This window comes from Silene latifolia, chromosome 3 (genome assembly GCF_048544455.1).
Source record: "Silene latifolia isolate original U9 population chromosome 3, ASM4854445v1, whole genome shotgun sequence".
NCBI classification, from domain to species: Eukaryota; Viridiplantae; Streptophyta; class Magnoliopsida; order Caryophyllales; family Caryophyllaceae; genus Silene; species Silene latifolia.
In genome coordinates, this window is record NC_133528.1 from 113,410,242 (window position 1) to 113,423,107 (window position 12,866).

The 12,866-nt window shown below is 37.4% G+C and overlaps 1 non-coding gene across 1 annotated transcript; it reads right to left on the minus strand.

Moving 5' to 3' along the window:
- Positions 1-9,918: 9,918 nt before the first annotated feature.
- Positions 9,919-10,025, minus strand: LOC141650300 (small nucleolar RNA R71). The gene has a single exon (XR_012546341.1). It is a non-coding gene; the product is annotated as a small nucleolar RNA R71 (small nucleolar RNA).
- Positions 10,026-12,866: the final 2,841 nt, after the last annotated feature.

Here is a 12,866-nt window from a genome sequence, read left to right on the forward strand (position 1 = left end):
GCAAGCTTCTCGGAGTTGGAATCATCGTTTCGACCAGGTGATAAGAGAGTATGGTTTCACTCGATCGGTCGAGGAACCATGCTTATATATCAAGTCGAGTGGGAGCAAGATTGTTTTCTTGATATTGTATGTCGATGACATACTCTTGATTGGGAATGACATTCCTCTCCTATCTTCGGTTAAAGGATGGTTGAAGAACCATTTCCAGATGAAAGATCTGGGTGAGGCACAACGTATTTTGGAAATCCGTATCTACCGAGATAGATCACGACGGACGTTATCACTTAGTCAGGAGTCTTATTTGGATAAGATTCTTGAGAAGTTCAGCATGATCAACTCCAAGAAGGGTAACCTTCCAATGACGTCTGGGATGCAGTTGAGCAAGTCTCAGTCACCCACGACGCCTGAAGGGATTGAGCGCATGAGTCGTATTCCTTATGCATCTGCAATAGGATCAATCATGTATTGCCATGATGTGCACACGTCCAGACGTGGCATATGCATTGAGTATGACGAGTCGGTACCAAAAGAATCCAGGTGAAACACACTGGATAGCTGTTAAAAACATCCTTAAGTACCTACGAAGGACTAAGGATAAGGTATTGACTTATGGAGGCGATACTAAGCTATGCGCAATCGGTTACGCAGATGCTAGCTTCCAAACGGATCGAGATGATTAGAAATCTCAGTCTAGATTCGTTCTTACTCTTAATGGTGCTGCGGTCAGGCTGGAATAGTTCCAAACAGGAAGGGTTAGCAGATTCTACTACTGAGCCATTGAAATATGATAAGCATGGAGGGCACGTTATTTCCATGAGAATTAAACGTGTTCCTGAGTTGTAGAAGTTGATTATGGATTTGATACATTATCTTTTTCATATACTATTTATAACTTCATCGTTTTATAATATTTTGTTTTTCATGTGGATTGTACTGACAACTTTGAACGCCACAAAGTGAACTGAATTACATTATATTTTGTTTGGTCCGTAATCGCCTTAATGAGCTGATAACTCTGGCTATTATATTGTGCAGTCGATTGATGGTGGGTTCAACGAGCCATAAGTCAAACGGTTGACTGATCGATCACAGATGCGAGATTATAACGATAACTCGTAGGATAAATTTTTGTGACAACGTAATGGAGTCCTAAATGTTTAAAAACATTCGGTGCCAGGTCGTGGATAGGACATCCATTGTGTTCCTAGAGTCGATTCTTTTGACTATCGACTGTCTCTTAAGATTAAGGCAGTTTTTAGGTGACTTTGGTTTCTTTCTCACGGTCTGCCGTAACTGGAGGCTAAGTAGATTTTTTCTTGGGTCATTTCATACTGTGCTTATATCTGGAGGATTCGAGTTGAGGAAAATATCCAACCTTTATCAGGTATAGTTATTTCTCAGGGCCACTCGAGGAGTTGTAACTGAAATGCATGGCCATACTCGAATGGTGATTCGTTTATCAGTTAAGTTACTCTCTAGTCGGGGAAACCACTCTTGATATTGATCACTTGTAAAATACGACCTTTGTGAATACGGATTTGCAAATTGTTTTACATTGAGTGGGAGAAATTTTAGGATATGAGAATAGGTTATCGCACATACACTTGTGAGGACAAGTGGGAGTTTGTTGGAGCTTGTGTCCTCCATAAATTAGTGTGATAACATTTATAAATATCTTAAAGGTTCACAAGGATATACTTCGTATTTTATCAGTTGATTAACGATTACTTAATAACGGTTGGCTTGCTAAAAAGTTTGACGTTATTATCATACTGATGGCGGTGATCAACTGGTCCCTAAAGGTCACACCTAAAGGATGTGTTTGAGAGATGTGTTATGGAAATGTAATCACATTGATGCCTTATATGACTAAACAGTTAGTCAACGTGTTGATGAGACGATTATTTAATGCCGATTAAATAATATACCTGAGACGAATTAACTGTCAATTCGTAAATTGAATATAATATGTTATATTTAATCAATGTATATAATGTTAAGCTTGGACGAATTAATATGTTAATTCGTAATTAAATGTAATCGGTTATATTTAATTAGCTAGTAAACGTATATATTATACAATATTGTCATAATTATTTATTATAGACCGGCATTAATATATCGACTGCAAGCTGTTGTGTGTAGACTTATTAATACGGAATAAAATAAATGACGATTTATAATTATACACATTTTATACATTTTTGGAATAACCGAAAATAAGGATTTTTTATCCTCATTTTCGGTAGTTGCCAAAACCGAAAATAAGGAAATAATACTCCTTATTATTTCGGTAATATTGGCCGAAATTTAGGAAAGGAAAAGATCCCCTTGACTTCTCTTATTTTTCGGATATAATAAGAGTAGGAGATTATTTTTCTTGACCTATGTTTTGCTTATCATTTTCTCTCATAAGAAAATCACACAAAAAAATCCTAATATTTACAGAAAATTGGGGATCTCATTCTAGCAATTTGAGGGGCATTTTTCGGAGCATCTTGGGTGCAACTAATAGGCGAATATCATTGCGATATTGTTCTTAGGCCAATTCTGCTAGGACCGAAAGCTGAATCTTCATCTCTTTTCTATTTTGTTTATGCAATTCTTTTATGACTAGTTTTCATAACAATAATTTCGTTATAATCCTTAATAATAAGGAAAGTATACAGATTATTCCCTCATTTCTTACATCTCATATGGGCCGAAAAATAAGGCACTAGACTTGGACTCTTTCCAAATCTAGATCTTGAGCTATTACCATTATGGATGATCCTCCAAAATCTTTAAGTCTCAAGCATAGATACACCCCTCTTAGTTGCACCCAAGACTCTTACCCAAACACCAATAGTATTATAAACTAGATAATAGGATTAGTAACCTTAAATATTATTTCTAATATTCATATTTTTACTACACTAGTAATCTTGAATCATTATTAGATTTTGAACAAATTTCCTTCATAAAACTAATTTTTATGTGAGAGGGAAGAGAAAAAATAAGAGAGATATGCATGAGATTAGATTATGGGAAAAAGAACTCATAATCTAATAAAGAGGAGGGGGTGCCGGTTTCATGGTCATGGGGAAGGGAAAATTTTGCTTTTTGCTTTCCCTTTTGGTCTTACCAACACATTAGGTTAGGTCTAGTTTGTATTAGGTATGATGATTGTGTTTTGCGTATTAAAAAAATCAACTAAATACAACCTAAAATCACCCATGATAAAACCTGCTACCTCACTAAAATGGACCTCCATTTTATTTTTGTAATTTGTTTGACATGTGACATGTAACATGTCTTTAGGCATAATAATGCATATTTAACAAATAAATATCATTAAATATTAAATTAATTACAATTAACAAATTAACAAGTAAGTCACAATTACATGTATATAAAATGGGTCATATTAAGTCTAGTTAATATAATCTACAACATTTTGTAATTATAGTTAACTAACTTCTCTTTTCTCAAATGTTTCATAAACATTAATCAATTTTAGTAATATAACATATTAATTACTAAATTGAATCTTATTTAATCATATTACAATAAGATATATAATTCTCACTTTATAAATAAATTTGTTCAATTTAAGGATTTAATTATTCCGTACCAATATACGATTAATTAACTTTACAGTTTGGGAATTGTCCTATAGGTGTGACCTTAAGGGATGAACTGATCACCACCGTCAAACGACGATAATGTCAAACTCTATTTAGCCAATCCTTACCGATTAATGTTGAGCAGTTGACTATATAATGAATCATCCCTTACGTATTCTTATTATGAGATTTATTTATGATTTTTAATCATGTGATCGCACTATTGTTGAGGACACTTACTCCAACAGTTTAGATTAAGACCGTATTATTATCGTCATCCTACCAAGAGGTTGGAGTCTAGGTGCTTGTCTTGTGAGTCCACGCTACGTAAATGTCTTGCTTGATTATGGTCACTGACATATGTCCTTCTATACGAGAGTTTACGTCTTATATGATTGTTTGTAAGAGTCTTGGTCCTATCGGATACTAGAGGTGAAATGCAAGCCTCTAGTTGCGATATGATCACCGGGATCGATGTTCCCATCCGTTCTTATGGTGAGATGCAAGCCATAAGTATGAATGCGACATTAGTAGCCACGTCCAATGCAATGTTTGTTAAAAGGTTTTCAAATTAATGGCTATGGTGTCCATCCATGTATTTTCTATTTAATTGATCCGTTATTTATCTTCTTCACATGATTCGATGCCTAATCTCATATCTATGTTATATTTCCTCGAAATGCGTGCTTTGGTCTAGACGACCGTATTCGTGTCTTCTATATTATTTAATTATCTCACATGAATAGTTGAGCCGAGTTAATATGAAATTGGTTGACTTAGTTATTTTACTTTCTTGGATGCATATCTATTCTTAATGTATCATGCCTACTTCATTTTGAACATATTATGTCTATCTTTATGATTATCATTTACATTTCCTTGTTCATTATTAATCAATGAGTCAGTATATAAACGGATGACCTAATTATTCTTCTCTCATGTGTGCATAATCATTCTTATTTCACTATGCCTATCTTACTATGACTATCAATTGTAATCTCTTGTTACCCCATGCGATTGTTTGTTTATATTAGTTTACTTTATTGAGTTCTTAATTACTTGCATTTTGGCTTATTGTGGCTAGGAGAACCCTGGGTTACTCCCCACTTACTGTGGCGTTCATGTTTACATGAATGACAGGTTCGTGATGCAGATTACATGGGGAAGACGTGTGAGCTAGCGAGAACGTTGACCCTTGGACTTTAGATATTGTTTTCATAGATTCACCTATCCTTAGACTGGTGCTTATTCGTGGGATATCTTTTCCCCAACACACTTTGTTTTTAATTGTAAAACTTAACTATCCTACTTTTCATTTCCGTTTGATCACGAATGGTGTATTTCGCACTTTAAACTTTAAAAAGTTTTAAAAATCTCGTATTTTCCGTTTAGATTTATTAGTTCTCTTTGATGACCTCCCACAAGATACAGACTCGCCCGACGGTATAAAAACTTCCTCTTTTACAGACTCAAACTCTTTTAAACCCAAAAGCTTAGCATGACTCGACGATACAAAAGAATGTGATTCTCCCGAATCAAACAAAATAAAGGTAAAGACATCATTAATAAGAAAAGTACCCGTGATTACGTGAGCATCATCCTCAGCAAATTTCTTGTCCATCATGAATAGCTTGCCACTGGTATTCTGTCCACCTCCCTGGACAGTACTAGCAGAAGTAGACGGCATGACAGTCGACCCCTGGTTGTTGTTTGTTGCCGGTTTCTGATATGAATTACTGCCATTCTGGTTAGCCCCACCGTTGTTGTTATTATGACCACCCTGATTGTTCCATGACTCAGCCAGCATGCTACTAGAATAACACTGAGACGGACCCTAAGAAAAACTCCCCTGTGATGGCCTCTGAAAACCCATGCCCACACCACTGTTGCACTCATGTCTCTTATGGCCTATACCGCCACACTTAAAGCAAGATATACCTCAGCTGCTACTACCACCACCTCGGCCATGCCAGGAAGCTCCACCACTGAACCCCGACCCCGATGAGTAAGACCTCGCTTGGTTATGGTTACCCCTCTTATAACTGGATTGACCACCACCCTCACTCTTAGCTTTCCTCTTCTCGGGCCCCTTTCCCTATTCTCTTTGGCCATCTCGACCAACCTCTCTGCTCTCCCGGCTCGCTCATACACTTCTTTAACATCAGTAAGGACTCTCACAGGTAACTACTCTATAATCTTATAGGTCAGACCTTTCTCAAACCTCAAAGCTAGGTTCTCCTGGTTCAACCCCATATCTTCAGCCTATTTAGACTTCTCATTGAACTTGTGATAGTACTCAGCCACTGTCATGTCCGGAGTCATTTTGAAATCATAAAACTCCTCTCTCAACTTACTACAGACATGCTCCAGCACAAACTCTCGACGCATAGCTCTCTTGAACTCATCCCAAGGTATAGCTGATTTCCCTTACCTCACATACAGGTCTAAGGCACTCTCCCTAACCTTATCCTACCATTCTCCTGCCGCATCTCTCAAGTAGAACGCAGCTTGTTCCACTCTAAAATCCTCAGGGCAATAAACCACAATCAGAATATTCTCCATCTCTCTATGCCAATTGTCGAGCAAAATTGGCGCTACGGTACCCATTGTATTCCTTTGGGTTTAAACGGGCTATGGTAGTACTCATCTTAGCAAAATCTACCCCAGCCTCTTTATCCTTCCAAAACTTTTTCAAGGCCTCAGTAAGCGCCTCTTGATGCTCAAGCATCTTGGCTACCTCATCAATACTCATCATCTCAGCCCTAGCCTATAACGCAGATCTCTTCGGCGGCATCTTTGAACTATATAAGAGAAGAGGTAAATATAAACACACATCCCATAACTTAAACACGTAAACGACTTGTGCAGAACTTACTCGACCGAGCTCTCAACCCACTCGATCGAGTTGAGGTCACTCAATCGAGTTGCCCACTTACTCGATTGAGTTCCTCGACTCCAGAACCTGACCAGAAATCATCAATAACCTCACTCGATCGAGTCCCTGACATACTCGGTCGAGTAGCCCTCGCTCGATCAAGTCGCCATCCTACTCGATCGAATGCCCAAGAACAGCAGTGATTGCTCAAAAACGACATACACCCCACTCGATCGAGCCCTACCCACTTGATCGAGTCCCTGACCTACTCGATCGAGTGCCCCCCACTCGATCAAGTCATGCTGACTCGTAAGTTACCCGCATGCTCAACTCAACTAATTTCCACCAAAACTATATATATATATATATATATATATATATATATATATATATATATATATATATATATATATATATATACATACGTATATACAACAACATAACTTCCTATTCACATGTTTCTAATAAGCCACATTAGAAATCAATCAGCATGCAATTCCGGTATTCATATCAACATATAATCATGCTACTTACTCACCTTTCGCCACTACATTCTCCATTCTCCACATTTATTTATCATCCCACACATTTCAATATAGGTATACAACATAACTTAAATAAACACATAGCGATCCCCAGACACACCCCATAGTGACCGGTTCAAAGTTGTAGGGCGAGATCGCGACTTTAGGACGTCTCCCAAGCCTTTGCATTAGCTCCTACCAACTGCTACCCGGGTTCATTTTATTTTGACTCCCTAGATTCATTGGGTTCATTAGTTACAGGTTCCAAAATCATCGCTCTGATACTACTTTGTAACACCCTCATACTCCAAGTGCCTTACCAGGACCACCTAAAGCATGGGAATGCTACCATCTCGGTTATCCGAGGCATCGTATATCAAATAGACAATAACAAAACGTGGTATATTAAATGAAGTTAAAGCGATACATGTCTAAACCAAAACTGTCAAATGAAAGAACAGCGGTTTCTCAAAAATGTCAAACCAACTAAAGTAAATAAATGTTTGATGTGACTCATATTTGAGCACAATTAGCCCCCGAATTAACCTCGTTTCTATGCTTTCTAGCACTTATTTGGGTCATTTACTATCTTTAGTTTCCCATTTTGCATATTCTTTGAGGTTTTGAGTCCTTGGTAGGAAAGAAATGCTATTCTTGCATTTATGAGGCGAAATGAAGCTAAATGGATCGCATCTAATGACCAAGCATCAAAGAGAAGACCGACACTAGATAAATAAAGTAAAATGGGCAATGATGAAAAGATCCTTGCATCCTCAATACGATCCTTGTGGATTGTTAAGGACCCAAACAAGGGAACTACTCTGCCCAAGGATCCGAGCGGCCCGAGCATGATCTGAGTGTACCAAACTGCCAGGATCCGAGTGGCTTGATCCCAGGACGAGCGGACTGGAGAGCTATGATCCGAGTATCCCTTCCCTGATCCGAGCGGATCTCATTACAGAACAGCCTGTGCTTAGCACAGGACGAGCGGATCGTGGTAGGACTAGCAGAGACGATCCGCGCATGTCCCTCGCGAGTAGCATTTCCTCAAGTTTACTTAAGGTCTTAATAGTCATTTAAGCCCTTAGTAACCCTAATCCTTGTACTTAATCTTTAGTATAAATACCCCTTTGTACTACCTAGATTATCATCCTATCTTATGCTCTCTTAATATCCTCTTAATCCAACTTTAATCTCATCTTAATTTAGTTATATACACTCTTCAATATTAATCACATCTTAATCTTTCATTAATTTCTCTATTGTTCTTCTTTTATTTGGGTAATTAGAAGATTATTTGGGTTTATTTGGAGGATTGACAACCTTTCATCAATCATCAAGTACTTCTATTTTTCTTTGCTTTATTATTTGGATCATCTTCATAGGTATAATTCCTCTTTACCCTTGTTTAATTATTGTTAATCACTTTACTTTATTCATCATGTTTTGCTTTGTTAGTATGATTGACAACCTTATTAGCATGCTAAAATTGATAATGAGTGAGTAGTTCTTTAGTTAAGATTAATGGAGAATTAGAGGAAACAAACATAGGGATTGATCTATGCTTAATCTAATATGTTCTTTTAATTAATTTGCTTCCTTGCTGTGATTTTAACCTATGCACATTTTATGTTTGATGAAATGTGAGACTACGAAACCTTGCATTTTTTTACCATCCATTATCTCTTCAATGAGGCTTGTAAGATCTAAACTAACTCGAGACTCATTAGACCATGCATAGAGTTGAATAGGAAGGATTAAGTCGACTTGTAGGTGTTGTACAGTCTAGACGACTCGGATCCGGGACCCAAACCTTCTTAGGGATTGTAAGATATAAGCTAACTCGATCCCATCACAATAATAAGTGCTTGCATCTAATTGAGAACATGTTTGTATGATCTACTCCCATGAATCCCCTATGAACTCATGACACCCTAGTGCTTTTTAATCATTTGATCAAACCCCTTTTATTACTTTCCTTGTTTACATTCATCTTGTTGCTTAGTTTAGATTACACCTCATCTCAACCCAATTTGTGACACCCTTAGACATAGCTATTTACAATTGAAAATCCTACAACAATACCCGTCCCTTGGGATCCGACCTTTGCTTACCTCTTTAATAAGAGTAGTTTTTGAAGTTATAAATATTGTTTTGGTTGGTAACTTTTGATGACGAGTTTGAACCAGACCAAAAATGGCGCCGTTGTCGGGGACGATGTTAAATTGATTTGGTTTTCGTTAATTATTTTTAGTCGTGTCTTTCTTTACCTTGGGGAAGTCAATCTCCTCAAGGTTGTTCTAATTGTTTTCAAGTTGTTTGATATTTTTCATGACTAGGAGATCATAAGGTAATTTATTACCTATTGATTTCGAGATTGAAAGGACCTTAACCAACATTAGAAGAGTTGCTAGAGGTACTTCAAGAGTTGTAGGTATTGGAGAGATTGTGGACATTCAACCAAATAACATTGAGTTTACCAACCCTTTTGCAAGATAAGTAGAGGATAACCCAATACAAAACCCACCACAAAATCAACTCACAATGCCTAAATTTTCATCATATTCCGTACCAACCGAGGAGAACCTACCAAATGGTACTCCTACACCCCACACTTAACCGGTAATTTCATTACCAAATCCGCATTCATACAACTAGTTGAGAGAAGTCAATTTGGAGGGATGCCTAGTGAAGACCCTCATTCACATATGGAGACTTTTTGTGACTATTGTGATGCAATTTCTCAAACCAGAGTTACTCAAGTCCAAATCCAATGGGTATTGTTTCCTTTTTCTTTGATCGGTACCGCAAAGCAATGGTTGAAGAGCCTAGACAAGGCTACCCTTGGTATGATTCATGGAAGAAGTTAGAACTTGCTTTCTACAAGAAATTCTATCCTCCGGAGAAGACTAATATGTTGAGCGCCCAAATCACCGGGTTCAAACAAAGGGATAAAGAATCATTGTATGAAGCATGGGAGAGATTTAAGGACATTTTTAGTTCTTTTCCACAACATGGGCTTAGTGAGTGGTTCCTTGTGCAACAATTTTGGAACGGTTTATATGACGATTCCCGCAATGTTCTCAATATGGGATCTAATGGGATGTTTACCGAAGTTGATGACGGCCAAAATCGAAGACATGGCGGTTTATAATTCACAATATAGTAGACATCGAAAGACCACTAGAGGAGGAAGGCATGAGGTAGATTCCATCACACAATTGGGTGCTCAACTAAATGCCCATATTGATACCAGCAATTTGAAGTTTGAGAAGGTCATGGCTAAGCTTGATGAAGCTTCTGAATCACCCAAACAACATGTCAATGCTATGGTGGCATCATACTCAATTCCAAGTGGAGTATATGAGAGTTGTGGAACTTTGGGACATGAGCAAAGTCAATGTAGGGGAACAAACGAACAAGTGAATGCTTTCCAAGCATACAAGAGTGGTACCCCTTATTCCAACTACTATAATGAGAATACCAAATTTCATTCAAATCTTTCATACAAGAGTCAAAATGTTCAAAACCCCCAACCAACATACACTCCACCTCCATTGAGAAATCAAGCTCAAAGACCCTTTTACAACCAAAGCCAAGGTTATGAAAATCAACCTTCATACAATCAATCCAATGACCAAGGCTTTGATGTTCAAAAAGCGGTCCTCCAAATGCAAAAGAACCAACAAGAATTTTGATACTGTCGTTTTGTACCAAAAATAAACCTAATTAAAACTAACAAAGAAGCTAGTGATAAGCAGGGTCGATCTCCACAGGGAGGCAAGATATTTGTTAAGGTTCGTCTATTTAGGTCACAAGATGGGGGTTTTGATTTTGATTTCTAAACTAATGAAGGCTTAAAGGAAAGAGCAGTAAAGAGAGAGCAATAAAAGACAAAAATTACAATCAAGGTGATCAAATGAGAGAAGGCATGCCAGGATTTCGGTTCACCATGGTAGTCTATCGACTCAGCTGCAAATAGCCTAGATAATCTACTGTGAGACGGATACAGGAAAGGTCCTTCCGGTCCACTTTCTATCCTAGATTTCCACTAACTTAACTTCCGTCCTCGTCAGGGTAGTATACTGTTCATAGCAGGTCTATTTAATCCAATCTTCCGATCCAGTAGTAAATTTAACCAAATTAAAAGTAACTTAAAAGCGTGCACTTAACTAAGTCGGTATTATAGTTATATTGCCATGGGTACAGATTCTCACAAATAAATCATCTAGTCTATTCGCTACATCGTCACAATCCTATCATGGATTCCCTAATCCCAATATGAAAGAATTTAGCTACTCATATTACTAATGATGTCAATAATAATAATAATAATAATGAATATACTAATAGAAGGCATAATGAAATAACGATAATATTGCATAAGATGAATTAGGGCAGAATTTAATATGGAGAGAAACAATAATTAAAGCAACAAATAAATAGATTAAGATTAAGAGAAGAAAAGTGATTACAGTCTCAAGCAATCCGGCGTAGAGAACAATCCAAATCCAAGCAAGAGATTCAAAGAGAAAGTTTACAATAGAGAGTATAAAGGAGAGATTAAGAGAGTTCTTAGATGATTAAAGCGTAAGTAGCGTAAAGAAGCATGCTTAAGAACCTAATTAACGAAAGCTTAAATAGACAAAACAAAGTCTTAAACGAAATAAGTCCAACACGGGTTAATTAGGCCCGTGTAATCACCAAAACCTCTCGATCGAGTAGTATAAAACCACTCGATCGAGGACTTCAAGAGCTAATCCTCTCGATCGTGTAAAAAGAGCTCTCGAACGAGGAAACCCAAAATCCAGTATTTCGATCGAGTAGAATAAAGTACTCGATTGACTTCTTCTGCTCACAAAACCACTCGATCGAATCAAAAGAGCTCTCGATCGAGTGTTCTTCCTCTAAGTCAGCTTCTAACTCGTCATTGACTGCTTCGTTGACCACCCTTCATGCATCCCAAGGTATATTCTCACTCTAACATTCCCGTCTCCTCAAAATGCAATGCAAAATAGGACGAATAGAGCACGGTTTCACCACTTTCAGGTTCATTTCTGCAATTCAGACAAAACAAACCAAAGTAGCCAATTCGGGGCATTTTGCAATACATAACGGTATAAAAATGCATAGAAATACGTGCAAAATAAGACTAAAAAAGGCTATATAAAATGCACGTATCAAATCTCTCCAAACCGAACCTTTACTCATCCTCGAGTAAACTAAATGCAAACTAATGGAACGGAAACGAAAACTCAGAGTTAGCTATAACTCGCCTACTCGAACCAATTTAACGCAACAGAAATCAACAGTCATAGCTACAACAGTCAATATGTAAACGAATTATAAGATGTCCATAAATAAAGCTGACCTATCGACCTTGCAAAACCAACAAAATCGGACTCTCACGTGGTCACTCTTCTCTCATGAAGCAAAGGGTGAATTATATATGTATAAGAGAGAAAGAGAAACAGTCACTCACCTAAACTGCGACCTACATAACATGCATGCAACAAAAATGAAAGACGATTCAAGTACTTTGCATACAATCCAACCAACAATGTCCGTCACAGCCGAGGGCTTACAAATAGTATAGGAATAGTGAGGCTCAGGTAAGAAAAGGCAAAATGAATTATGGAAATGTGGAGATAAAAGCGCCAAGCTAGTTTCTAAACAAAACCGTATTAAGACCATCCGAATCTCAACTGACTGAAAAATAAGTACAAGTGCCCTTCATTGGCATACATCTCACTATCCAAATACACTATCTCCTCAAAAATATATGAATAAGAACGAAGGAGTAGACCGTCACAAAATAAAAGTAAGTGCAGACGGTCTCAAAATTCAACCAACTCAATTTTT